Source organism: Salvelinus alpinus, chromosome 26, assembly GCF_045679555.1.
Source record: "Salvelinus alpinus chromosome 26, SLU_Salpinus.1, whole genome shotgun sequence".
NCBI lineage: Eukaryota > Metazoa > Chordata > Actinopteri > Salmoniformes > Salmonidae > Salvelinus > Salvelinus alpinus.
In genome coordinates this window covers 1242912-1268021 of record NC_092111.1, presented here as the reverse complement: position 1 = coordinate 1268021, position 25110 = coordinate 1242912, and the positions used below count along the sequence as shown (strand labels likewise).

General features: G+C 45.9%; 17 non-coding genes across 17 annotated transcripts; all 17 read left to right on the top strand.

The window, feature by feature from the left end:
• The first annotated feature begins 469 nt into the window (after positions 1 to 469).
• trnai-aau (transfer RNA isoleucine (anticodon AAU)) lies at positions 470 to 543 on the top strand. Its single transcript has one exon. It is a non-coding gene; the product is annotated as a tRNA-Ile (tRNA).
• A 474-nt stretch (positions 544 to 1017) lies between these two features.
• trnai-aau (transfer RNA isoleucine (anticodon AAU)) lies at positions 1018 to 1091 on the top strand. Its single transcript has one exon. It is a non-coding gene; the product is annotated as a tRNA-Ile (tRNA).
• A 1570-nt stretch (positions 1092 to 2661) lies between these two features.
• Positions 2662 to 2735, top strand: trnai-aau (transfer RNA isoleucine (anticodon AAU)). The gene has a single exon. It is a non-coding gene; the product is annotated as a tRNA-Ile (tRNA).
• A 1570-nt stretch (positions 2736 to 4305) lies between these two features.
• trnan-auu (transfer RNA asparagine (anticodon AUU)) lies at positions 4306 to 4379 on the top strand. The gene has a single exon. It is a non-coding gene; the product is annotated as a tRNA-Asn (tRNA).
• A 474-nt stretch (positions 4380 to 4853) lies between these two features.
• On the top strand, positions 4854 to 4927 carry trnai-aau (transfer RNA isoleucine (anticodon AAU)). Its single transcript has one exon. It is a non-coding gene; the product is annotated as a tRNA-Ile (tRNA).
• A 1022-nt stretch (positions 4928 to 5949) lies between these two features.
• Positions 5950 to 6023, top strand: trnai-aau (transfer RNA isoleucine (anticodon AAU)). The gene has a single exon. It is a non-coding gene; the product is annotated as a tRNA-Ile (tRNA).
• Positions 6024 to 6497: 474 nt separating this feature from the next.
• On the top strand, positions 6498 to 6571 carry trnai-aau (transfer RNA isoleucine (anticodon AAU)). Its single transcript has one exon. It is a non-coding gene; the product is annotated as a tRNA-Ile (tRNA).
• Positions 6572 to 7045: 474 nt separating this feature from the next.
• Positions 7046 to 7119, top strand: trnai-aau (transfer RNA isoleucine (anticodon AAU)). The gene has a single exon. It is a non-coding gene; the product is annotated as a tRNA-Ile (tRNA).
• Positions 7120 to 13611: 6492 nt separating this feature from the next.
• trnai-aau (transfer RNA isoleucine (anticodon AAU)) lies at positions 13612 to 13685 on the top strand. The gene has a single exon. It is a non-coding gene; the product is annotated as a tRNA-Ile (tRNA).
• A 474-nt stretch (positions 13686 to 14159) lies between these two features.
• Positions 14160 to 14233, top strand: trnai-aau (transfer RNA isoleucine (anticodon AAU)). Its single transcript has one exon. It is a non-coding gene; the product is annotated as a tRNA-Ile (tRNA).
• A 1570-nt stretch (positions 14234 to 15803) lies between these two features.
• Positions 15804 to 15877, top strand: trnai-aau (transfer RNA isoleucine (anticodon AAU)). The gene has a single exon. It is a non-coding gene; the product is annotated as a tRNA-Ile (tRNA).
• Positions 15878 to 16351: 474 nt separating this feature from the next.
• trnai-aau (transfer RNA isoleucine (anticodon AAU)) lies at positions 16352 to 16425 on the top strand. The gene has a single exon. It is a non-coding gene; the product is annotated as a tRNA-Ile (tRNA).
• Positions 16426 to 16899: 474 nt separating this feature from the next.
• On the top strand, positions 16900 to 16973 carry trnai-aau (transfer RNA isoleucine (anticodon AAU)). Its single transcript has one exon. It is a non-coding gene; the product is annotated as a tRNA-Ile (tRNA).
• Positions 16974 to 18540: 1567 nt separating this feature from the next.
• On the top strand, positions 18541 to 18614 carry trnai-aau (transfer RNA isoleucine (anticodon AAU)). Its single transcript has one exon. It is a non-coding gene; the product is annotated as a tRNA-Ile (tRNA).
• A 474-nt stretch (positions 18615 to 19088) lies between these two features.
• Positions 19089 to 19162, top strand: trnai-aau (transfer RNA isoleucine (anticodon AAU)). Its single transcript has one exon. It is a non-coding gene; the product is annotated as a tRNA-Ile (tRNA).
• Positions 19163 to 19636: 474 nt separating this feature from the next.
• trnai-aau (transfer RNA isoleucine (anticodon AAU)) lies at positions 19637 to 19710 on the top strand. Its single transcript has one exon. It is a non-coding gene; the product is annotated as a tRNA-Ile (tRNA).
• Positions 19711 to 24568: 4858 nt separating this feature from the next.
• Positions 24569 to 24642, top strand: trnai-aau (transfer RNA isoleucine (anticodon AAU)). Its single transcript has one exon. It is a non-coding gene; the product is annotated as a tRNA-Ile (tRNA).
• Positions 24643 to 25110: the final 468 nt, after the last annotated feature.

Here is a 25110-nt window from a genome sequence, read left to right as displayed (position 1 = left end):
TACATTTTGAGTTGTTGTTTTTCTTTATCCTCTGCATTGGCTTCAAGGAAACTTCCCACAGCTTTGTTTGTGGGCATCAATTGTGTGTGCTACGCTGCTCCTCTGAAAATAAGTCATGTCATTCGTTTTCATCTGACATTGTGACATCAGTGTTACATGAAAGTTGCTTGTCATTGTTACATGACAGTAGGTTGTCGTTAGACAAAGCTGCATGAAGTGTGAACTGGAGCGTTCTTGGATCCAGAAAAAAATGTGGTTTTTGGAGAATGTGGGCATCGATCCCACTACCTCTCGCATGCTAAGCAAGCACTCTACCATTTGAGCTAATTCCCCAGGCTTTATGATTTGCCACAAGGAGCAACCAAGAGGGTCCAGTCTTGTCAGGCTATGCTGTTGGTGGACTTGTTCGTTTACACGCCAGCACTGGCCGAGGCTCTGTGCATCCTAAAAATGTTCCTCCGTTACAAGCGGCCGGTTAGCTCAGTTGGTTAGAGCGTGGTGCTAATAACGCCAAGGTCGTGGGTTCGATCCCCGTACTGGCCATGAGGTACATTTTGAGTTGTTGTTTTTCTTTATCCTCTGCATTGGCTTCAAGGAAACTTCCCACAGCTTTGTTTGTGGGCATCAATTGTGTGTGCTACGCTGCTCCTCTGAAAATAAGTCATGTCATTCGTTTTCATCTGACATTGTGACATCAGTGTTACATGAAAGTTGCTTGTCATTGTTACATGACAGTAGGTTGTCGTTAGACAAAGCTGCATGAAGTGTGAACTGGAGCGTTCTTGGATCCAGAAAAAAATGTGTTTTTTGGAGAATGTGGGCATCGATCCCACTACCTCTCGCATGCTAAGCAAGCACTCTACCATTTGAGCTAATTCCCCAGGCTTTATGATTTGCCACAAGGAGCAACCAAGAGGGTCCAGTCTTGTCAGGCTATGCTGTTGGTGGACTTGTTCGTTTACACGCCAGCACTGGCCGAGGCTCTGTGCATCCTAAAAATGTTCCTCCGTTACAAGCGGCCGGTTAGCTCAGTTGGTTAGAGCGTGGTGCTAATAACGCCAAGGTCGTGGGTTCGATCCCCGTACTGGCCATGAGGTACATTTTGAGTTGTTGTTTTTCTTTATCCTCTGCATTGGCTTCAAGGAAACTTCCCACAGCTTTGTTTGTGGGCATCAATTGTGTGTGCTACGCTGCTCCTCTGAAAATAAGTCATGTCATTCGTTTTCATCTGACATTGTGACATCAGTGTTACATGAAAGTTGCTTGTCATTGTTACATGACAGTAGGTTGTCGTTAGACAAAGCTGCATGAAGTGTGAACTGGAGCGTTCTTGGATCCAGAAAAAAAATTGTTTTTTGGAGAATGTGGGCATCGATCCCACTACCTCTCGCATGCTAAGCAAGCACTCTAACATTTGAGCTGATTCCCCAGGCTTTATGATTTGCCACAAGGAGCAACCAAGAGGGTCCAGTCTTGTCAGGCTATGCTGTTGGTGGACTTGTTCGTTTACACGCCAGCACTGGCCGAGGCTCTGTTCATCCTAAAAATGTTCCTCCATTACAAGTGGCCGGTTAGCTCAGTTGGTTAGAGCGTGGTGCTAATAATGCCAAGGTCGTGGGTTTGATCCCCGTACTGGCCATGAGGTACATTTTGAGTTGTTGTTTTTCTTTATCCTCTGCATTGTCTTCAAGGAAACTTCCCACAGCTTTGTTTGTGGGCATCAATTGTGTGTGCTACGCTGCTCCTCTGAAAATAAGTCATGTCATTCGTTTTCATCTGACATTGTGACATCAGTGTTACATGAAAGTTGCTTGTCATTGTTACATGACAGTAGGTTGTCGTTAGACAAAGCTGCATGAAGTGTGAACTGGAGCGTTCTTGGATCCAGAAAAAAATGTGTTTTTTGGAGAATGTGGGCATCGATCCCACTACCTCTCGCATGCTAAGCAAGCACTCTACCATTTGAGCTAATTCCCCAGGCTGTATGATTTGCCACAAGGAGCAACCAAGAGGGTCCAGTCTTGTCAGGCTATGCTGTTGGTGGACTTGTTCGTTTACACGCCAGCACTGGCCGAGGCTCTGTGCATCCTAAAAATGTTCCTCCGTTACAAGCGGCCGGTTAGCTCAGTTGGTTAGAGCGTGGTGCTAATAACGCCAAGGTCGTGGGTTCGATCCCCGTACTAGCCATGAGGTACATTTTGATTTGTTGTTTTTCTTTATCCTCTGCATTGGCTTCAAGGAAACTTCCCACAGCTTTGTTTGTGGGCATCAATTGTGTGTGCTACGCTGCTCCTCTGAAAATAAGTCATGTCATTCGTTTTCATCTGACATTGTGACATCAGTGTTACATGAAAGTTGCTTGTCATTGTTACATGACAGTAGGTTGTCGTTAGACAAAGCTGCATGAAGTGTGAACTGGAGCGTTCTTGAATCCAGAAAAAAATGTGTTTTTTGGAGAATGTGGGCATCGATCCCACTACCTTTCGCATGCTAAGCAAGCACTCTACCATTTGAGCTAATTCCCCAGGCTTTATGATTTGCCACAAGGAGCAACCAAGAGGGTCCAGTCTTGTCAGGCTATGCTGTTGGTGGACTTGTTCGTTTACACGCCAGCACTGGCCGAGGCTCTGTGCATCCTAAAAATGTTCCTCCGTTACAAGCGGCCGGTTAGCTCAGTTGGTTAGAGCGTGGTGCTAATAACGCCAAGGTCGTGGGTTCGATCCCCGTACTGGCCATGAGGTACATTTTGAGTTGTTGTTTTTTTTTATCCTCTGCATTGGCTTCAAGGAAACATCCCACAGCTTTGTTTGTGGGCATCAATTGTGTGTGCTACGCTGCTCCTCTGAAAATAAGTCATGTCATTCGTTTTCATCTGACATTGTGACATCAGTGTTACATGAAAGTTGCTTGTCATTGTTACATGACAGTAGGTTGTCGTTAGACAAAGCTGCATGAAGTGTGAACTGGAGCGTTCTTGGATCCAGAAAAAAATGTGGTTTTTGGAGAATGTGGGCATCGATCCCACTACCTCTCGCATGCTAAGCAAGCACTCTACCATTTGAGCTAATTCCCCAGGCTTTATGATTTGCCACAAGGAGCAACCAAGAGGGTCCAGTCTTGTCAGGCTATGCTGTTGGTGGACTTGTTCGTTTACACGCCAGCACTGGCCGAGGCTCTGTTCATCCTAAAAATGTTCCTCCATTACAAGTGGCCGGTTAGCTCAGTTGGTTAGAGCGTGGTGCTAATAACGCCAAGGTCGTGGGTTCGATCCCCGTACTAGCCATGAGGTTCATTTTGATTTGTTGTTTTTCTTTATCCTCTGCATTGGCTTCAAGGAAACTTCCCACAGCTTTGTTTGTGGGCATCAATTGTGTGTGCTACGCTGCTCCTCTGAAAGTAAGTCATGTCATTCGTTTTCATCTGACATTGTGACATCAGTGTTACATGAAAGTTGCTTGTCATTGTTACATGACAGTAGGTTGTCGTTAGACAAAGCTGCATGAAGTGTGAACTGGAGCGTTCTTGGATCCAGAAAAAAAAGTGTTTTTTGGAGAATGTGGGCATCGATCCCACTACCTCTCGCATGCTAAGCAAGCACTCTACCATTTGAGCTAATTCCCCAGGCTTTATGATTTGCCACAAGGAGCAACCAAGAGGGTCCAGTCTTGTCAGGCTATGCTGTTGGTGGACTTGTTCGTTTACACGCCAGCACTGGCCGAGGCTCTGTGCATCCAAAAAATTTTCCTCCGTTACAAGCGGCCGGTTAGCTCAGTTGGTTAGAGCGTGGGGCTAATAACGCCAAGGTCGTGGGTTCGATCCCCGTACTGGCCATGAGGTACATTTTGAGTTGTTGTTTTTCTTTATCCTCTGCATTGGCTTCAAGGAAACTTCCCACAGCTTTGTTTGTGGGCATCAATTGTGTGTGCTACGCTGCTCCTCTGAAAATAAGTCATGTCATTCGTTTTCATCTGACATTGTGACATCAGTGTTACATGAAAGTTGCTTGTCATTGATACATGACAGTAGGTTGTCGTTAGACAAAGCTGCATGAAGTGTGAACTGGAGCGTTCTTGGATCCAGAAAAAAAAGTGTTTTTTGGAGAATGTGGGCATCGATCCCACTACCTCTCGCATGCTAAGCAAGCACTCTACCATTTGAGCTAATTCCCCAGGCTTTATGATTTGCCACAAGGAGCAACCAAGAGGGTCCAGTCTTGTCAGGCTATGCTGTTGGTGGACTTGTTCGTTTACACGCCAGCACTGGCCGAGGCTCTGTGCATCCTAAAAATGTTCCTCTGTTACAAGCGGGCGGTTAGCTCAGTTGGTTAGAGCGTGGTGCTATTAACGCCAAGGTCGTGGGTTTGATCCCTGTACTGGCCATGAGGTACATTTTGAGTTGTTGTTTTTCTTTATCCTCTGCATTGGCTTCAAGGAAACTTCCCACAGCTTTGTTTGTGGGCATCAATTGTGTGTGCTACGCTGCTCCTCTGAAAATAAGTCATGTCATTCGTTTTCATCTGACATTGTGACATCAGTGTTACATGAAAGTTGCTTGTCATTGTTACATGACAGTAGGTTGTCGTTAGACAAAGCTGCATGAAGTGTGAACTGGAGCGTTCTTGGATCCAGAAAAAAATGTGTTTTTTGGAGAATGTGGGCATCGATCCCACTACCTCTCGCATGCTAAGCAAGCACTCTACCATTTGAGCTAATTCCCCAGGCTTTATGATTTGCCACAAGGAGCAACCAAGAGGGTCCAGTCTTGTCAGGCTATGCTGTTGGTGGACTTGTTCGTTTACACGCCAGCACTGGCCGAGGCTCTGTGCATCCTAAAAATGTTCCTCTGTTACAAGCGGCCGGTTAGCTCAGTTGGTTAGAGCGTGGTGCTAATAACGCCAAGGTCGTGGGTTCGATCCCCGTACTGGCCATGAGGTACATTTTGAGTTGTTGTTTTTCTTTATCCTCTGCATTGGCTTCAAGGAAACTTCCCACAGCTTTGTTTGTGGGCATCAATTGTGTGTGCTACGCTGCTCCTCTGAAAATAAGTCATGTCATTCGTTTTCATCTGACATTGTGACATCAGTGTTACATGAAAGTTGCTTGTCATTGTTACATGACAGTAGGTTGTCGTTAGACAAAGCTGCATGAAGTGTGAACTGGAGCGTTCTTGGATCCAGAAAAAAATGTGGTTTTTGGAGAATGTGGGCATCGATCCCACTACCTCTCGCATGCTAAGCAAGCACTCTACCATTTGAGCTAATTCCCCAGGCTTTATGATTTGCCACAAGGAGCAACCAAGAGGGTCCAGTCTTGTCAGGCTATGCTGTTGGTGGACTTGTTCGTTTACGCGCCAGCACTGGCCGAGGCTCTGTGCATCCTAAAAATGTTCCTCCATTACAAGTGGCCGGTTAGCTCAGTTGGTTAGAGCGTGGTGCTAATAACGCCAAGGTCGTGGGTTCGATCCCCGTACTAGCCATGAGGTACATTTTGATTTGTTGTTTTTCTTTATCCTCTGCATTGGCTTCAAGGAAACTTCCCACAGCTTTGTTTGTGGGCATCAATTGTGTGTGCTACGCTGCTCCTCTGAAAGTAAGTCATGTCATTCGTTTTCATCTGACATTGTGACATCAGTGTTACATGAAAGTTGCTTGTCATTGTTACATGACAGTAGGTTGTCGTTAGACAAAGCTGCATGAAGTGTGAACTGGAGCGTTCTTGGATCCAGAAAAAAAAGTGTTTTTTGGAGAATGTGGGCATCGATCCCACTACCTCTCGCATGCTAAGCAAGCACTCTACCATTTGAGCTAATTCCCCAGGCTTTATGATTTGCCACAAGGAGCAACCAAGAGGGTCCAGTCTTGTCAGGCTATGCTGTTGGTGGACTTGTTCGTTTACGCGCCAGCACTGGCCGAGGCTCTGTGCATCCTAAAAATGTTGCTCCGTTACAAGCGGCCGGTTAGCTCAGTTGGTTAGAGCGTGGTGCTAATAACGCCAAGGTCGTGGGTTCGATCCCCGTACTGGCCATGAGGTACATTTTGAGTTGTTGTTTTTCTTTATCCTCTGCATTGGCTTCAAGGAAACTTCCCACAGCTTTGTTTGTGGGCATCAATTGTGTGTGCTACGCTGCTCCTCTGAAAATAAGTCATGTCATTCGTTTTCATCTGACATTGTGACATCAGTGTTACATGAAAGTTGCTTGTCATTGTTACATGACAGTAGGTTGTCGTTAGACAAAGCTGCATGAAGTGTGAACTGGAGCGTTCTTGGATCCAGAAAAAAATGTGGTTTTTGGAGAATGTGGGCATCGATCCCACTACCTCTCGCATGCTAAGCAAGCACTCTACCATTTGAGCTAATTCCCCAGGCTTTATGATTTGCCACAAGGAGCAACCAAGAGGGTCCAGTCTTGTCAGGCTATGCTGTTGGTGGACTTGTTCGTTTACACGCCAGCACTGGCCGAGGCTCTGTGCATCCTAAAAATGTTCCTCCGTTACAAGCGGCCGGTTAGCTCAGTTGGTTAGAGCGTGGTGCTAATAACGCCAAGGTCGTGGGTTCGATCCCCGTACTGGCCATGAGGTACATTTTGAGTTGTTGTTTTTCTTTATCCTCTGCATTGGCTTCAAGGAAACTTCCCACAGCTTTGTTTGTGGGCATCAATTGTGTGTGCTACGCTGCTCCTCTGAAAATAAGTCATGTCATTCGTTTTCATCTGACATTGTGACATCAGTGTTACATGAAAGTTGCTTGTCATTGTTACATGACAGTAGGTTGTCGTTAGACAAAGCTGCATGAAGTGTGAACTGGAGCGTTCTTGGATCCAGAAAAAAATGTGGTTTTTGGAGAATGTGGGCATCGATCCCACTACCTCTCGCATGCTAAGCAAGCACTCTACCATTTGAGCTAATTCCCCAGGCTTTATGATTTGCCACAAGGAGCAACCAAGAGGGTCCAGTCTTGTCAGGCTATGCTGTTGGTGGACTTGTTCGTTTACACGCCAGCACTGGCCGAGGCTCTGTGCATCCTAAAAATGTTCCTCCGTTACAAGTGGCCGGTTAGCTCAGTTGGTTAGAGCGTGGTGCTAATAACGCCAAGGTCGTGGGTTCGATCCCCGTACTGGCCATGAGGTACATTTTGAGTTGTTGTTTTTCTTTATCCTCTGCATTGGCTTCAAGGAAACTTCCCACAGCTTTGTTTGTGGGCATCAATTGTGTGTGCTACGCTGCTCCTCTGAAAATAAGTCATGTCATTCGTTTTCATCTGACATTGTGACATCAGTGTTACATGAAAGTTGCTTGTCATTGTTACATGACAGTAGGTTGTCGTTAGACAAAGCTGCATGAAGTGTGAACTGGAGCGTTCTTGGATCCAGAAAAAAATGTGGTTTTTGGAGAATGTGGGCATCGATCCCACTACCTCTCGCATGCTAAGCAAGCACTCTACCATTTGAGCTAATTCCCCAGGCTTTATGATTTGCCACAAGGAGCAACCAAGAGGGTCCAGTCTTGTCAGGCTATGCTGTTGGTGGACTTGTTCGTTTACACGCCAGCACTGGCCGAGGCTCTGTTCATCCTAAAAATGTTCCTCCATTACAAGTGGCCGGTTAGCTCAGTTGGTTAGAGCGTGGTGCTAATAACGCCAAGGTCGTGGGTTTGATCCCCGTACTAGCCATGAGGTACATTTTGATTTGTTGTTTTTCTTTATCCTCTGCATTGGCTTCAAGGAAACTTCCCAGAGCTTTGTTTGTGGGCATCAATTGTGTGTGCTACGCTGCTCCTCTGAAAGTAAGTCATGTCATTCGTTTTCATCTGACATTGTGACATCAGTGTTACATGAAAGTTGCTTGTCATTGTTACATGACAGTAGGTTGTCGTTAGACAAAGCTGCATGAAGTGTGAACTGGAGCGTTCTTGGATCCAGAAAAAAAAGTGTTTTTTGGAGAATGTGGCATCGATCCCACTACCTCTCGCATGCTAAGCAAGCACTCTACCATTTGAGCTAATTCCCCAGGCTTTATGATTTGCCACAAGGAGCAACCAAGAGGGTCCAGTCTTGTCAGGCTATGCTGTTGGTGGACTTGTTCGTTTACACGCCAGCACTGGCCGAGGCTCTGTGCATCCTAAAAATGTTCCTCCGTTACAAGCGGCCGGTTAGCTCAGTTGGTTAGAGCGTGGTGCTAATAACGCCAAGGTCGTGGGTTCGATCCCCTCAGGCCATGAGGTACATTTTGAGTTGTTGTTTTTCTTTATCCTCTGCATTGGCTTCAAGGAAACTTCCCACAGCTTTGTTTGTGGGCATCAATTGTGTGTGCTACGCTGCTCCTCTGAAAATAAGTCATGTCATTCGTTTTCATCTGACATTGTGACATCAGTGTTACATGAAAGTTGCTTGTCATTGTTACATGACAGTAGGTTGTCGTTAGACAAAGCTGCATGAAGTGTGAACTGGAGCGTTCTTGGATCCAGAAAAAAATGTGTTTTTTGGAGAATGTGGGCATCGATCCCACTACCTCTCGCATGCTAAGCAAGCACTCTACCATTTGAGCTAATTCCCCAGGCTTTATGATTTGCCACAAGGAGCAACCAAGAGGGTCCAGTCTTGTCAGGCTATGCTGTTGGTGGACTTGTTCGTTTACACGCCAGCACTGGCCGAGGCTCTGTTCATCCTAAAAATGTTCCTCCATTACAAGTGGCCGGTTAGCTCAGTTGGTTAGAGCGTGGTGCTAATAACTCCAAGGTCGTGGGTTCGATCCCCGTACTAGCCATGAGGTACATTTTGATTTGTTGTTTTTCTTTATCCTCTGCATTGGCTTCAAGGAAACTTCCCAGAGCTTTGTTTGTGGGCATCAATTGTGTGTGCTACGCTGCTCCTCTGAAAGTAAGTCATGTCATTCGTTTTCATCTGACATTGTGACATCAGTGTTACATGAAAGTTGCTTGTCATTGTTACATGACAGTAGGTTGTCGTTAGACAAAGCTGCATGAAGTGTGAACTGGAGCGTTCTTGGATCCAGAAAAAAAAGTGTTTTTTGGAGAATGTGGCATCGATCCCACTACCTCTCGCATGCTAAGCAAGCACTCTACCATTTGAGCTAATTCCCCAGGCTTTATGATTTGCCACAAGGAGCAACCAAGAGGGTCCAGTCTTGTCATGCTATGCTGTTGGTGGACTTGTTCGTTTACACGCCAGCACTGGCCGAGGCTCTGTGCATCCTAAAAATGTTCCTCCGTTACAAGCGGCCGGTTAGCTCAGTTGGTTAGAGCGTGGTGCTAATAACGCCAAGGTCGTGGGTTCGATCCCCTCAGGCCATGAGGTACATTTTGAGTTGTTGTTTTTCTTTATCCTCTGCATTGGCTTCAAGGAAACTTCCCACAGCTTTGTTTGTGGGCATCAATTGTGTGTGCTACGCTGCTCCTCTGAAAATAAGTAATGTCATTCGTTTTCATCTGACATTGTGACATCAGTGTTACATGAAAGTTGCTTGTCATTGTTACATGACAGTAGGTTGTCGTTAGACAAAGCTGCATGAAGTGTGAACTGGAGCGTTCTTGGATCCAGAAAAAAATGTGGTTTTTGGAGAATGTGGGCATCGATCCCACTACCTCTCGCATGCTAAGCAAGCACTCTACCATTTGAGCTAATTCCCCAGGCTTTATGATTTTCAACAAGGAGCAACCAAGAGGGTCCAGTCTTGTCAGGCTATGCTGTTGGTGGACTTGTTCGTTTACACGCCAGCACTGGCCAAGGCTCTGTTCATCCTAAAAATGTTCCTCCATTACAAGTGGCCGGTTAGCTCAGTTGGTTAGAGCGTGGTGCTAATAACTCCAACGTCGTGGGTTCGATCCCCGTACTAGCCATGAGGTACATTTTGAGTTGTTGTTTTTCTTTATCCTCTGCATTGGCTTCAAGGAAACTTCCCACAGCTTTGTTTGTGGGCATCAATTGTGTGTGCTACGCTGCTCCTCTGAAAATAAGTAATGTCATTCGTTTTCATCTGACATTGTGACATCAGTGTTACATGAAAGTTGCTTGTCATTGTTACATGACAGTAGGTTGTCGTTAGACAAAGCTGCATGAAGTGTGAACTGGAGCGTTCTTGGATCCAGAAAAAAATGTGGTTTTTGGAGAATGTGGGCATCGATCCCACTACCTCTCGCATGCTAAGCAAGCACTCTACCATTTGAGCTAATTCCCCAGGCTTTATGATTTGCCACAAGGAGCAACCAAGAGGGTCCAGTCTTGTCAGGCTATGCTGTTGGTGGACTTGTTCGTTTACACGCCAGCACTGGCCGAGGCTCTGTTCATCCTAAAAATGTTCCTGCATTACAAGTGGCCGGTTAGCTCAGTTGGTTAGAGCGTGGTGCTAATAACTCCAAGGTCGTGGGTTCGATCCCCGTACTAGCCATGAGGTACATTTTGATTTGTTGTTTTTCTTTATCCTCTGCATTGGCTTCAAGGAAACTTCCCAGAGCTTTGTTTGTGGGCATCAATTGTGTGTGCTACGCTGCTCCTCTGAAAGTAAGTCATGTCATTCGTTTTCATCTGACATTGTGACATCAGTGTTACATGAAAGTTGCTTGTCATTGTTACATGACAGTAGGTTGTCGTTAGACAAAGCTGCATGAAGTGTGAACTGGAGCGTTCTTGGATCCAGAAAAAAAAGTGTTTTTTGGAGAATGTGGCATCGATCCCACTACCTCTCGCATGCTAAGCAAGCACTCTACCATTTGAGCTAATTCCCCAGGCTTTATGATTTGCCACAAGGAGCAACCAAGAGGGTCCAGTCTTGTCATGCTATGCTGTTGGTGGACTTGTTCGTTTACACGCCAGCACTGGCCGAGGCTCTGTGCATCCTAAAAATGTTCCTCCGTTACAAGCGGCCGGTTAGCTCGGTTGGTTAGAGCGTAGTGCTAATAACGCCAAGGTCGTGGGTTCGATCCCCTCAGGCCATGAGGTACATTTTGGGTTGTTGTTTTTCTTTATCCTCTGCATTGGCTTCAAGGAAACTTCCCACAGCTTTGTTTGTGGGCATCAATTGTGTGTGCTACGCTGCTCCTCTGAAAATAAGTCATGTCATTCGTTTTCATCTGACATTGTGACATCAGTGTTACATGAAAGTTGCTTGTCATTGTTACATGACAGTAGGTTGTCGTTAGACAAAGCTGCATGAAGTGTGAACTGGAGCGTTCTTGGATCCAGAAAAAAATGTGGTTTTTGGAGAATGTGGGCATCGATCCCACTACCTCTCACATGCTAAGCAAGCACTCTACCATTTGAGCTAATTCCCCAGGCTTTATGATTTTCAACAAGGAGCAACCAAGAGGGTCCAGTCTTGTCAGGCTATGCTGTTGGTGGACTTGTTCGTTTACACGCCAGCACTGGCCGAGGCTCTGTTCATCCTAAAAATGTTCCTCCATTACAAGTGGCCGGTTAGCTCAGTTGGTTAGAGCGTGGTGCTAATAACTCCAACGTCGTGGGTTCGATCCCTGTACTAGCCATGAGGTACATTTTGATTTGTTGTTTTTCTTTATCCTCTGCATTGGCTTCAAGGAAACTTCCCAGAGCTTTGTTTGTGGGCATCAATTGTGTGTGCTACGCTGCTCCTCTGAAAGTAAGTCATGTCATTCGTTTTCATCTGACATTGTGACATCAGTGTTACATGAAAGTTGCTTGTCATTGTTACATGACAGTAGGTTGTCGTTAGACAAAGCTGCATGAAGTGTGAACTGGAGCGTTCTTGGATCCAGAAAAAAAAGTGTTTTTTGGAGAATGTGGCATCGATCCCACTACCTCTCGCATGCTAAGCAAGCACTCTACCATTTGAGCTAATTCCCCAGGCTTTATGATTTGCCACAAGGAGCAACCAAGAGGGTCCAGTCTTGTCAGGCTATGCTGTTGGTGGACTTGTTCGTTTACACGCCAGCACTGGCCGAGGCTCTGTGCATCCTAAAAATGTTCCTCCGTTACAAGCGGCCGGTTAGCTCAGTTGGTTAGAGCGTGGTGCTAATAACGCCAAGGTCGTGGGTTCGATCCCCGTACAGACCATGATGTACATTTTGAGTTGTTGTTTTTCTTTATCCTCTGCATTGGCTTCAAGGAAACTTCCCACAGCTTTGTTTGTGGGCATCAATTGTGTGTGCTACGCTGCTCCTCTGAAAATAAGTCATGTCATTCGTTTTCATCTGACATTGTGACATCAGTGTTACATGAAAGTTGCTTGTCATTGTTACATGACAGTAGGTTGTCGTTAGACAAAGCTGCATGAAGTGTGAACTGGAGCGTTCTTGGATCCAGAAAAAAATGTGTTTTTTGGAGAATGTGGGCATCGATCCCACTACCTCTCGCATGCTAAGCAAGCACTCTACCATTTGAGCTAATTCCCCAGGCTTTATGATTTTCAACAAGGAGCAACCAAGAGGGTCCAGTCTTGTCAGGCTATGCTGTTGGTGGACTTGTTCGTTTACACGCCAGCACTGGCCGAGGCTCTGTTCATCCTAAAAATGTTCCTCCATTACAAGTGGCCGGTTAGCTCAGTTGGTTAGAGCGTGGTGCTAATAACTCCAACGTCGTGGGTTCGATCCCCGTACTAGCCATGAGGTACATTTTGATTTGTTGTTTTTCTTTATCCTCTGCATTGGCTTCAAGGAAACTTCCCACAGCTTTGTTTGTGGGCATCAATTGTGTGTGCTACGCTGCTCCTCTGAAAGTAAGTCATGTCATTCGTTTTCATCTGACATTGTGACATCAGTGTTACATGAAAGTTGCTTGTCATTGTTACATGACAGTAGGTTGTCGTTAGACAAAGCTGCATGAAGTGTGAACTGGAGCGTTCTTGGATCCAGAAAATTTTTTGTTTTTTGGAGAATGTGGGCATCGATCCCACTACCTCTCGCATGCTAAGCAAGCACTCTAACATTTGAGCTAATTCCCCAGGCTTTATGATTTGCCACAAGGAGCAACCAAGAGGGTCCAGTCTTGTCAGGCTATGCTGTTGGTGGACTTGTTCGTTTACACGCCAGCACTGGCCGAGGCTCTGTTCATCCTAAAAATGTTCCTCCATTACAAGTGGCCGGTTAGCTCAGTTGGTTAGAGCGTGGTGCTAATAATGCCAAGGTCGTGGGTTCGATCCCCGTACTGGCCATGAGGTACATTTTGAGTTGTTGTTTTTCTTTATCCTCTGCATTGGCTTCAAGGAAACTTCCCACAGCTTTGTTTGTGGGCATCAATTGTGTGTGCTACGCTGCTCCTCTGAAAATAAGTCATGTCATTCGTTTTCATCTGACATTGTGACATCAGTGTTACATGAAAGTTGCTTGTCATTGTTACATGACAGTAGGTTGTCGTTAGACAAAGCTGCATGAAGTGTGAACTGGAGCGTTCTTGGATCCAGAAAAAAATGTGTTTTTTGGAGAATGTGGGCATCGATCCCACTACCTCTCGCATGCTAAGCAAGCACTCTACCATTTGAGCTAATTCCCCAGGCTGTATGATTTGCCACAAGGAGCAACCAAGAGGGTCCAGTCTTGTCAGGCTATGCTGTTGGTGGACTTGTTCGTTTACACGCCAGCACTGGCCGAGGCTCTGTGCATCCTAAAAATGTTGCTCCGTTACAAGCGGCCGGTTAGCTCAGTTGGTTAGAGCGTGGTGCTAATAACGCCAAGGTCGTGGGTTCGATCCCCGTACTGGCCATGAGGTACATTTTGAGTTGTTGTTTTTCTTTATCCTCTGCATTGGCTTCAAGGAAACTTCCCACAGCTTTGTTTGTGGGCATCAATTGTGTGTGCTACGCTGCTCCTCTGAAAATAAGTCATGTCATTCGTTTTCATCTGACATTGTGACATCAGTGTTACATGAAAGTTGCTTGTCATTGTTACATGACAGTAGGTTGTCGTTAGACAAAGCTGCATGAAGTGTGAACTGGAGCGTTCTTGGATCCAGAAAAAAATGTGGTTTTTGGAGAATGTGGGCATCGATCCCACTACCTCTCGCATGCTAAGCAAGCACTCTACCATTTGAGCTAATTCCCCAGGCTTTATGATTTGCCACAAGGAGCAACCAAGAGGGTCCAGTCTTGTCAGGCTATGCTGTTGGTGGACTTGTTCGTTTACACGCCAGCACTGGCCGAGGCTCTGTGCATCCTAAAAATGTTCCTCCGTTACAAGCGGCCGGTTAGCTCAGTTGGTTAGAGCGTGGTGCTAATAACGCCAAGGTCGTGGGTTCGATCCCCGTACTGGCCATGAGGTACATTTTGAGTTGTTGTTTTTCTTTATCCTCTGCATTGGCTTCAAGGAAACTTCCCACAGCTTTGTTTGTGGGCATCAATTGTGTGTGCTACGCTGCTCCTCTGAAAATAAGTCATGTCATTCGTTTTCATCTGACATTGTGACATCAGTGTTACATGAAAGTTGCTTGTCATTGTTACATGACAGTAGGTTGTCGTTAGACAAAGCTGCATGAAGTGTGAACTGGAGCGTTCTTGGATCCAGAAAAAAATGTGTTTTTTGGAGAATGTGGGCATCGATCCCACTACCTCTCGCATGCTAAGCAAGCACTCTACCATTTGAGCTAATTCCCCAGGCTTTATGATTTGCCACAAGGAGCAACCAAGAGGGTCCAGTCTTGTCAGGCTATGCTGTTGGTGGACTTGTTCGTTTACACGCCAGCACTGGCCGAGGCTCTGTGCATCCTAAAAATGTTCCTCCTTTACAAGTGGCTGGTTAGCTCAGTTGGTTAGAGCGTGGTGCTAATAATGCCAAGGTCGTGGGTTCGATCCCCGTACTGGCCATGAGGTACATTTTGAGTTGTTGTTTTTCTTTATCCTCTGCATTGTCTTCAAGGAAACTTCCCACAGCTTTGTTTGTGGGCATCAATTGTGTGTGCTACGCTGCTCCTCTGAAAATAAGTCATGTCATTCGTTTTCATCTGACATTGTGACATCAGTGTTACATGAAAGTTGCTTGTCATTGTTACATGACAGTAGGTTGTCGTTAGACAAAGCTGCATGAAGTGTGAACTGGAGCGTTCTTGGATCCAGAAAAAAATGTGTTTTTTGGAGAATGTGGGCATCGATCCCACTACCTCTCGCATGCTAAGCAAGCACTCTACCATTTGAGCTAATTCCCCAGGCTGTATGATTTGCCACAAGGAGCAACCAAGAGGGTCCAGTCTTGTCAGGCTATGCTGTTGGTGGACTTGTTCGTTTACACGCCAGCACTGGCCGAGGCTCTGTGCATCCTAAAAATGTTCCTCCGTTACAAGCGGCCGGTTAGCTCAGTTGGTTAGAGCGTGGTGCTAATAACGCCAAGGTCGTGGGTTCGATCCCCGTACTAGCCATGAGGTACATTTTGATTTGTTGTTTTTCTTTATCCTCTGCATTGGCTTCAAGGAAACTTCCCAGAGCTTTGTTTGTGGGCATCAATTGTGTGTGCTACGCTGCTCCTCTGAAAGTAAGTCATGTCATTCGTTTTCATCTGACATTGTGACATCAGTGTTACATGAAAGTTGCTTGTCATTGTTACATGACAGTAGGTTGTCGTTAGACAAAGCTGCATGAAGTGTGAACTGGAGCGTTCTTGGATCCAGAAAAAAATGTGTTTTTTGGAGAATGTGGGCATCGATCCCACTACCTCTCGCATGCTAAGCAAGCACTCTACCATTTGAGCTAATTCCCCAGGCTTTATGATTTGCCACAAGGAGCAACCAAGAGGGTCCAGTCTTGTCAGGCTATGCTGTTGGTGGACTTGTTCGTTTACACGCCAGCACTGGCCGAGGCTCTGTGCATCCTAAAAATGTTGCTCCGTTACAAGCGGCCGGTTAGCTCAGTTGGTTAGAGCGTGGTGCTAATAACGCCAAGGTCGTGGGTTCGATCCCCGTACTGGCCATGAGGTACATTTTGAGTTGTTGTTTTTCTTTATCCTCTGCATTGGCTTCAAGGAAACTTCCCACAGCTTTGTTTGTGGGCATCAATTGTGTGTGCTACGCTGCTCCTCTGAAAATAAGTCATGTCATTCGTTTTCATCTGACATTGTGACATCAGTGTTACATGAAAGTTGCTTGTCATTGTTACATGACAGTAGGTTGTCGTTAGACAAAGCTGCATGAAGTGTGAACTGGAGCGTTCTTGGATCCAGAAAAAAATGTGGTTTTTGGAGAATGTGGGCATCGATCCCACTACCTCTCGCATGCTAAGCAAGCACTCTACCATTTGAGCTAATTCCCCAGGCTTTATGATTTGCCACAAGGAGCAACCAAGAGGGTCCAGTCTTGTCAGGCTATGCTGTTGGTGGACTTGTTCGTTTACACGCCAGCACTGGCCGAGGCTCTGTGCATCCTAAAAATGTTCCTCCGTTACAAGCGGCCGGTTAGCTCAGTTGGTTAGAGCGTGGTGCTAATAACGCCAAGGTCGTGGGTTCGATCCCCGTACTGGCCATGAGGTACATTTTGAGTTGTTGTTTTTCTTTATCCTCTGCATTGGCTTCAAGGAAACTTCCCACAGCTTTGTTTGTGGGCATCAATTGTGTGTGCTACGCTGCTCCTCTGAAAATAAGTCATGTCATTCGTTTTCATCTGACATTGTGACATCAGTGTTACATGAAAGTTGCTTGTCATTGTTACATGACAGTAGGTTGTCGTTAGACAAAGCTGCATGAAGTGTGAACTGGAGCGTTCTTGGATCCAGAAAAAAATGTGTTTTTTGGAGAATGTGGGCATCGATCCCACTACCTCTCGCATGCTAAGCAAGCACTCTACCATTTGAGCTAATTCCCCAGGCTTTATGATTTGCCACAAGGAGCAACCAAGAGGGTCCAGTCTTGTCAGGCTATGCTGTTGGTGGACTTGTTCGTTTACACGCCAGCACTGGCCGAGGCTCTGTGCATCCTAAAAATGTTCCTCCGTTACAAGCGGCCGGTTAGCTCAGTTGGTTAGAGCGTGGTGCTAATAACGCCAAGGTCGTGGGTTCGATCCCCGTACTGGCCATGAGGTACATTTTGAGTTGTTGTTTTTCTTTATCCTCTGCATTGGCTTCAAGGAAACTTCCCACAGCTTTGTTTGTGGGCATCAATTGTGTGTGCTACGCTGCTCCTCTGAAAATAAGTCATGTCATTCGTTTTCATCTGACATTGTGACATCAGTGTTACATGAAAGTTGCTTGTCATTGTTACATGACAGTAGGTTGTCGTTAGACAAAGCTGCATGAAGTGTGAACTGGAGCGTTCTTGGATCCAGAAAAAAATGTGGTTTTTGGAGAATGTGGGCATCGATCCCACTACCTCTCGCATGCTAAGCAAGCACTCTACCATTTGAGCTAATTCCCCAGGCTTTATGATTTGCCACAAGGAGCAACCAAGAGGGTCCAGTCTTGTCAGGCTATGCTGTTGGTGGACTTGTTCGTTTACACGCCAGCACTGGCCGAGGCTCTGTTCATCCTAAAAATGTTCCTCCATTACAAGTGGCCGGTTAGCTCAGTTGGTTAGAGCGTGGTGCTAATAACTCCAAGGTCGTGGGTTCGATCCCCGTACTAGCCATGAGGTACATTTTGATTTGTTGTTTTTCTTTATCCTCTGCATTGGCTTCAAGGAAACTTCCCAGAGCTTTGTTTGTGGGCATCAATTGTGTGTGCTACGCTGCTCCTCTGAAAGTAAGTCATGTCATTCGTTTTCATCTGACATTGTGACATCAGTGTTACATGAAAGTTGCTTGTCATTGTTACATGACAGTAGGTTGTCGTTAGACAAAGCTGCATGAAGTGTGAACTGGAGCGTTCTTGGATCCAGAAAAAAAAGTGTTTTTTGGAGAATGTGGCATCGATCCCACTACCTCTCGCATGCTAAGCAAGCACTCTACCATTTGAGCTAATTCCCCAGGCTTTATGATTTGCCACAAGGAGCAACCAAGAGGGTCCAGTCTTGTCAGGCTATGCTGTTGGTGGACTTGTTCGTTTACACGCCAGCACTGGCCGAGGCTCTGTGCATCCTAAAAATGTTCCTCCGTTACAAGCGGCCGGTTAGCTCAGTTGGTTAGAGCGTGGTGCTAATAACGCCAAGGTCGTGGGTTCGATCCCCTCAGGCCATGAGGTACATTTTGAGTTGTTGTTTTTCTTTATCCTCTGCATTGGCTTCAAGGAAACTTCCCACAGCTTTGTTTGTGGGCATCAATTGTGTGTGCTACGCTGCTCCTCTGAAAATAAGTCATGTCATTCGTTTTCATCTGACATTGTGACATCAGTGTTACATGAAAGTTGCTTGTCATTGTTACATGACAGTAGGTTGTCGTTAGACAAAGCTGCATGAAGTGTGAACTGGAGCGTTCTTGGATCCAGAAAAAAATGTGGTTTTTGGAGAATGTGGGCATCGATCCCACTACCTCTCGCATGCTAAGCAAGCACTCTACCATTTGAGCTAATTCCCCAGGCTTTATGATTTTCAACAAGGAGCAACCAAGAGGGTCCAGTCTTGTCAGGCTATGCTGTTGGTGGACTTGTTCGTTTACACGCCAGCACTGGCCGAGGCTCTGTGCATCCTAAAAATTTTCCTCCGTTACAAGCGGCCGGTTAGCTCAGTTGGTTAGAGCGTGGTGCTAATAACGCCAAGGTCGTGGGTTCGATCCCCGTACTGGCCATGAGGTACATTTTGAGTTGTTGTTTTTCTTTATCCTCTGCATTGGCTTCAAGGAAACTTCCCACAGCTTTGTTTGTGGGCATCAATTGTGTGTGCTACGCTGCTCCTCTGAAAATAAGTCATGTCATTCGTTTTCATCTGACATTGTGACATCAGTGTTACATGAAAGTTGCTTGTCATTGTTACATGACAGTAGGTTGTCGTTAGACAAAGCTGCATGAAGTGTGAACTGGAGCGTTCTTGGATCCAGAAAAAAATGTGGTTTTTGGAGAATGTGGGCATCGATCCCACTACCTCTCGCATGCTAAGCAAGCACTCTACCATTTGAGCTAATTCCCCAGGCTTTATGATTTGCCACAAGGAGCAACCAAGAGGGTCCAGTCTTGTCAGGCTATGCTGTTGGTGGACTTGTTCGTTTACACGCCAGCACTGGCCGAGGCTCTGTGCATCCTAAAAATGTTCCTCCGTTACAAGCGGCCGGTTAGCTCAGTTGGTTAGAGCGTGGTGCTAATAACGCCAAGGTCGTGGGTTCGATCCCCGTACTGGCCATGAGGTACATTTTGAGTTGTTGTTTTTCTTTATCCTCTGCATTGGCTTCAAGGAAACTTCCCACAGCTTTGTTTGTGGGCATCAATTGTGTGTGCTACGCTGCTCCTCTGAAAATAAGTCATGTCATTCGTTTTCATCTGACATTGTGACATCAGTGTTACATGAAAGTTGCTTGTCATTGTTACATGACAGTAGGTTGTCGTTAGACAAAGCTGCATGAAGTGTGAACTGGAGCGTTCTTGGATCCAGAAAAAAATGTGTTTTTTGGAGAATGTGGGCATCGATCCCACTACCTCTCGCATGCTAAGCAAGCACTCTACCATTTGAGCTAATTCCCCAGCCTTTTTGATTTGCCACAAGGAGCAACCAAGAGGGTCCAGTCTTGTCAGGCTATGCTGTTGGTGGACTTGTTCGTTTACACGCCAGCACTGGCCGAGGCTCTGTGCATCCTAAAAATGTTCCTCCGTTACAAGTGGCCGGTTAGCTCAGTTGGTTAGAGCGTGGTGCTAATAACGCCAAGGTCGTGGGTTCGATCCCCGTACTGGCCATGAGGTACATTTTGAGTTGTTGTTTTTCTTTATCCTCTGCATTGGCTTCAAGGAAACTTCCCACAGCTTTGTTTGTGGGCATCAATTGTGTGTGCTACGCTGCTCCTCTGAAAATAAGTCATGTCATTCGTTTTCATCTGACATTGTGACATCAGTGTTACATGAAAGTTGCTTGTCATTGTTACATGACAGTAGGTTGTCGTTAGACAAAGCTGCATGAAGTGTGAACTGGAGCGTTCTTGGATCCAGAAAAAAATGTGGTTTTTGGAGAATGTGGGCATCGATCCCACTACCTCTCGCATGCTAAGCAAGCACTCTACCATTTGAGCTAATTCCCCAGGCTTTATGATTTGCCACAAGGAGCAACCAAGAGGGTCCAGTCTTGTCAGGCTATGCTGTTGGTGGACTTGTTCGTTTACGCGCCAGCACTGGCCGAGGCTCTGTGCATCCTAAAAATGTTCCTCCGTTACAAGCGGCCGGTTAGCTCAGTTGGTTAGAGCGTGGTGCTAATAATGCCAAGGTCGTGGGTTCGATCCCCGTACTGGCCATGAGGTACATTTTGAGTTGTTGTTTTTCTTTATCCTCTGCATTGGCTTCAAGGAAACTTCCCACAGCTTTGTTTGTGGGCATCAATTGTGTGTGCTACGCTGCTCCTCTGAAAATAAGTCATGTCATTCGTTTTCATCTGACATTGTGACATCAGTGTTACATGAAAGTTGCTTGTCATTGTTACATGACAGTAGGTTGTCGTTAGACAAAGCTGCATGAAGTGTGAACTGGAGCGTTCTTGGATCCAGAAAAAAATGTGTTTTTTGGAGAATGTGGGCATCGATCCCACTACCTCTCGCATGCTAAGCAAGCACTCTACCATTTGAGCTAATTCCCCAGGCTTTATGATTTGCCACAAGGAGCAACCAAGAGGGTCCAGTCTTGTCAGGCTATGCTGTTGGTGGACTTGTTCGTTTACACGCCAGCACTGGCCGAGGCTCTGTGCATCCTAAAAATGTTCCTCCGTTACAAGCGGCCGGTTAGCTCAGTTGGTTAGAGCGTGGTGCTAATAACGCCAAGGTCGTGGGTTCGATCCCTGTACTGGCCATGAGGTACATTTTGAGTTGTTGTTTTTTTTTATCCTCTGCATTGGCTTCAAGGAAACTTCCCACAGCTTTGTTTGTGGGCATCAATTGTGTGTGCTACGCTGCTCCTCTGAAAATAAGTCATGTCATTCGTTTTCATCTGACATTGTGACATCAGTGTTACATGAAAGTTGCTTGTCATTGTTACATGACAGTAGGTTGTCGTTAGACAAAGCTGCATGAAGTGTGAACTGGAGCGTTCTTGGATCCAGAAAAAAATTTGGTTTTTGGAGAATGTGGGCATCGATCCCACTACCTCTCGCATGCTAAGCAAGCACTCTACCATTTGAGCTAATTCCCCAGGCTTTATGATTTGCCACAAGGAGCAACCAAGAGGGTCCAGTCTTGTCAGGCTATGCTGTTGGTGGACTTGTTCGTTTACACGCCAGCACTGGCCGAGGCTCTGTTCATCCTAAAAATGTTCCTCCATTACAAGTGGCCGGTTAGCTCAGTTGGTTAGAGCGTGGTGCTAATAACGCCAAGGTCGTGGGTTCGATCCCCGTACTAGCCATGAGGTACATTTTGATTTGTTGTTTTTCTTTATCCTCTGCATTGGCTTCAAGGAAACTTCCCAGAGCTTTGTTTGTGGGCATCAATTGTGTGTGCTACGCTGCTCCTCTGAAAATAAGTCATGTCATTCGTTTTCATCTGACATTGTGACATCAGTTTTACATGAAAGTTGCTTGTCATTGATACATGACAGTAGGTTGTCGTTAGACAAAGCTGCATGAAGTGTGAACTGGAGCGTTCTTGGATCCAGAAAAAAAAGTGTTTTTTGGAGAATGTGGGCATCGATCCCACTACCTCTCGCATGCTAAGCAAGCACTCTACCATTTGAGCTAATTCCCCAGGCTTTATGATTTGCCACAAGGAGCAACCAAGAGGGTCCAGTCTTGTCAGGCTATGCTGTTGGTGGACTTGTTCGTTTACACGCCAGCACTGGCCGAGGCTCTGTGCATCCTAAAAATGTTCCTCTGTTACAAGAGGCCGGTTAGCTCAGTTGGTTAGAGCTTGGTGCTAATAACGCCAAGGTCGTGGGTTCGATCCCCGTACTGGCCATGAGGTACATTTTGAGTTGTTGTTTTTCTTTATCCTCTGCATTGGCTTCAAGGAAACTTCCCACAGCTTTGTTTGTGGGCATCAATTGTGTGTGCTACGCTGCTCCTCTGAAAATAAGTCATGTCATTCGTTTTCATCTGACATTGTGACATCAGTGTTACATGAAAGTTGCCTCTCATTGTTACATGACAGTAGGTTGTCGTTAGACAAAGCTGCATGAAGTGTGAACTGGAGCGTTCTTGGATCCAGAAAAAAATGTGGTTTTTTGAGAATGTGGGCATCGATCCCACTACCTCTCGCATGCTAAGCAAGCACTCTACCATTTGAGCTAATTCCCCAGGCTTTATGATTAGCCACAAGGAGCAACCAAGAGGGTCCAGTCTTGTCAGGCTATGCTGTTGGTGGACTTGTTCGTTTACACGCCAGCACTGGCCGAGGCTCTGTGCATCCTAAAAATGTTCCTCTGTTACAAGTGGCCGGTTAGCTCAGTTGGTTAGACCGTGGTGCTAATAACGCCAAGGTCGTGGGTTCGATCCCTGTACTGGCCATGAGGTACATTTTGAGTTGTTGTTTTTCTTTATCCTCTGCATTGGCTTCAAGGAAACTTCCCACAGCTTTGTTTGTGGGCATCAATTGTGTGTGCTACGCTGCTCCTCTGAAAATAAGTCATGTCATTCGTTTTCATCTGACATTGTGACATCAGTGTTACATGAAAGTTGCTTGTCATTGTTACATGACAGTAGGTTGTCGTTAGACAAAGCTGCATTAAGTGTGAACTGGAGCGTTCTTGGATCCAGAAAAATTTTTGGTTTTTGGAGAATGTGGGCATCGAACCCTCTACCTCTCGCATGCTAAGCAAGCACTCTACCATTTGAGCTAATTCCCCAGGCTTTATGATTTGCCACAAGGAGCAACCAAGAGGGTCCAGTCTTGTCAGGCTATGCTGTTGGTGGACTTGTTCGTTTACACGCCAGCACTGGCCGAGGCTCTGTGCATCCTAAAAATGTTCCTCCGTTACAAGTGGCCGGTTAGCTCAGTTGGTTAGAGCGTGGTGCTAATAACGCCAAGGTCGTGGGTTTGATCCCCGTACTGGCCATGAGGTACATTTTAAGTTTTTTTTTTTTTTTATCCTCTGCATTGGCTTCAAGGAAACTTCCCACAGCTTTGTTTGTGGGCATCAATTGTGTGTGCTACGCTGCTCCTCTGAAAATAAGTCATGTCATTCGTTTTCATCTGACATTGTGACATCAGTGTTACATGAAAGTTGCTTGTCATTGTTACATGACAGTAGGTTGTCGTTAGACAAAGCTGCATGAAGTGTGAACTGGAGCGTTCTTGGATCCAGAAAAAAATGTGGTTTTTGGAGAATGTGGGCATCGATCCCACTACCTCTCGCATGCTAAGCAAGCACTCTACCAGTTGAGCTAATTCCCCAGGCTTTATGATTAGCCACAAGGAGCAACCAAGAGGGTCCAGTCTTGTCAGGCTATGCTGTTGGTGGACTTGTTCGTTTACACGCCAGCACTGGCCGAGGCTCTGTGCATCCTAAAAATGTTCCTCCGTTATAAGCGGCTGGTTAGCTCAGTTGGTTAGAGCGTGGTGCTAATAACGCCAAGGTCGTGGGTTCGATCCCCGTACTGTCCATGAGGTACATTTTGAGTTGTTGTTTTTTTTTATCCTCTGCATTGGCTTCAAGGAAACTTCCCACAGCTTTGTTTGTGGGCATCAATTGTGTGTGCTACGCTGCTCCTCTGAAAATAAGTCATGTCATTCGTTTTCATCTGACATTGTGAAATCAGTGTTACATGAAAGTTGCTTGTCATTGTTACATGACAGTAGGTTGTCGTTAGACAAAGCTGCATGAAGTGTGAACTGGAGCGTTCTTGGATCCAGAAAAAAATGTGGTTTTTAGAGAATGTGGGCATCGATCCCACTACCTCTCGCATGCTAAGCAAGCACTCTACCATTTGATCTAATTCCCCAGGTTTTATGATTTGCCACAAGGAGCAACCAAGAGGGTCCAGTCTTGTCAGGCTATGCTGTTGGTGGACTTGTTCGTTTACACGCCAGCACTGGCCGAGGCTCTGTGCATCCTAAAAATGTTCCTCCGTTACAAGCGGCCGGTTAGCTCAGTTGGTTAGAGCGTGGTGCTAATAACGCCAAGGTTGTGGGTTTGATCCCCGTACTGGCCATGAGGTACATTTTGAGTTGTTGTTTTTTTTAATCCTCTGCATTGGCTTCAAGGAAACTTCCCACAGCTTTGTTTGTGGGCATCAATTGTGTGTGCTACGCTGCTCCTCTGAAAATAAGTCATGTCATTCGTTTTCATCTGACATTGTGACATCAGTGTTACATGAAAGTTGCTTGTCATTGTTACATGACAGTAGGTTGTCGTTAGACAAAGCTGCATGAAGTGTGAACTGGAGCGTTCTTGGATCCAGAAAAAAATGTGGTTTTTGGAGAATGTGGGCATCGATCCCACTACCTCTCGCATGCTAAGCAAGCACTCTACCATTTGAGCTAATTCCCCAGGCTTTATGATTTGCCACAAGGAGCAACCAAGAGGGTCCAGTCTTGTCAGGCTATGCTGTTGGTGGACTTGTTCGTTTACACGCCAGCACTGGCCGAGGCTCTGTGCATCCTAAAAATGTTCCTCCGTTACAAGCGGCCGGTTAGCTCAGTTGGTTAGAGCGTGGTGCTAATAACGCCAAGGTCGTGGGTTCGATCCCCGTACTGGCCATGAGGTACATTTTGAGTTGTTGTTTTTCTTTATCCTCTGCATTGGCTTCAAGGAAACTTCCCACAGCTTTGTTTGTGGGCATCAATTGTGTGTGCTACGCTGCTCCTCTGAAAATAAGTCATGTCATTCGTTTTCATCTGACATTGTGACATCAGTGTTACATGAAAGTTGCCTCTCATTGTTACATGACAGTAGGTTGTCGTTAGACAAAGCTGCATGAAGTGTGAACTGGAGCGTTCTTGGATCCAGAAAAAAATGTGTTTTTTTGAGAATGTGGGCATCGATCCCACTACCTCTCGCATGCTAAGCAAGCACTCTACCATTTGAGCTAATTCCCCAGGCTTTATGATTAGCCACAAGGAGCAACCAAGAGGGTCCAGTCTTGTCAGGCTATGCTGTTGGTGGACTTGTTCGTTTACACGCCAGCACTGGCCGAGGCTCTGTGCATCCTAAAAATGTTCCTCTGTT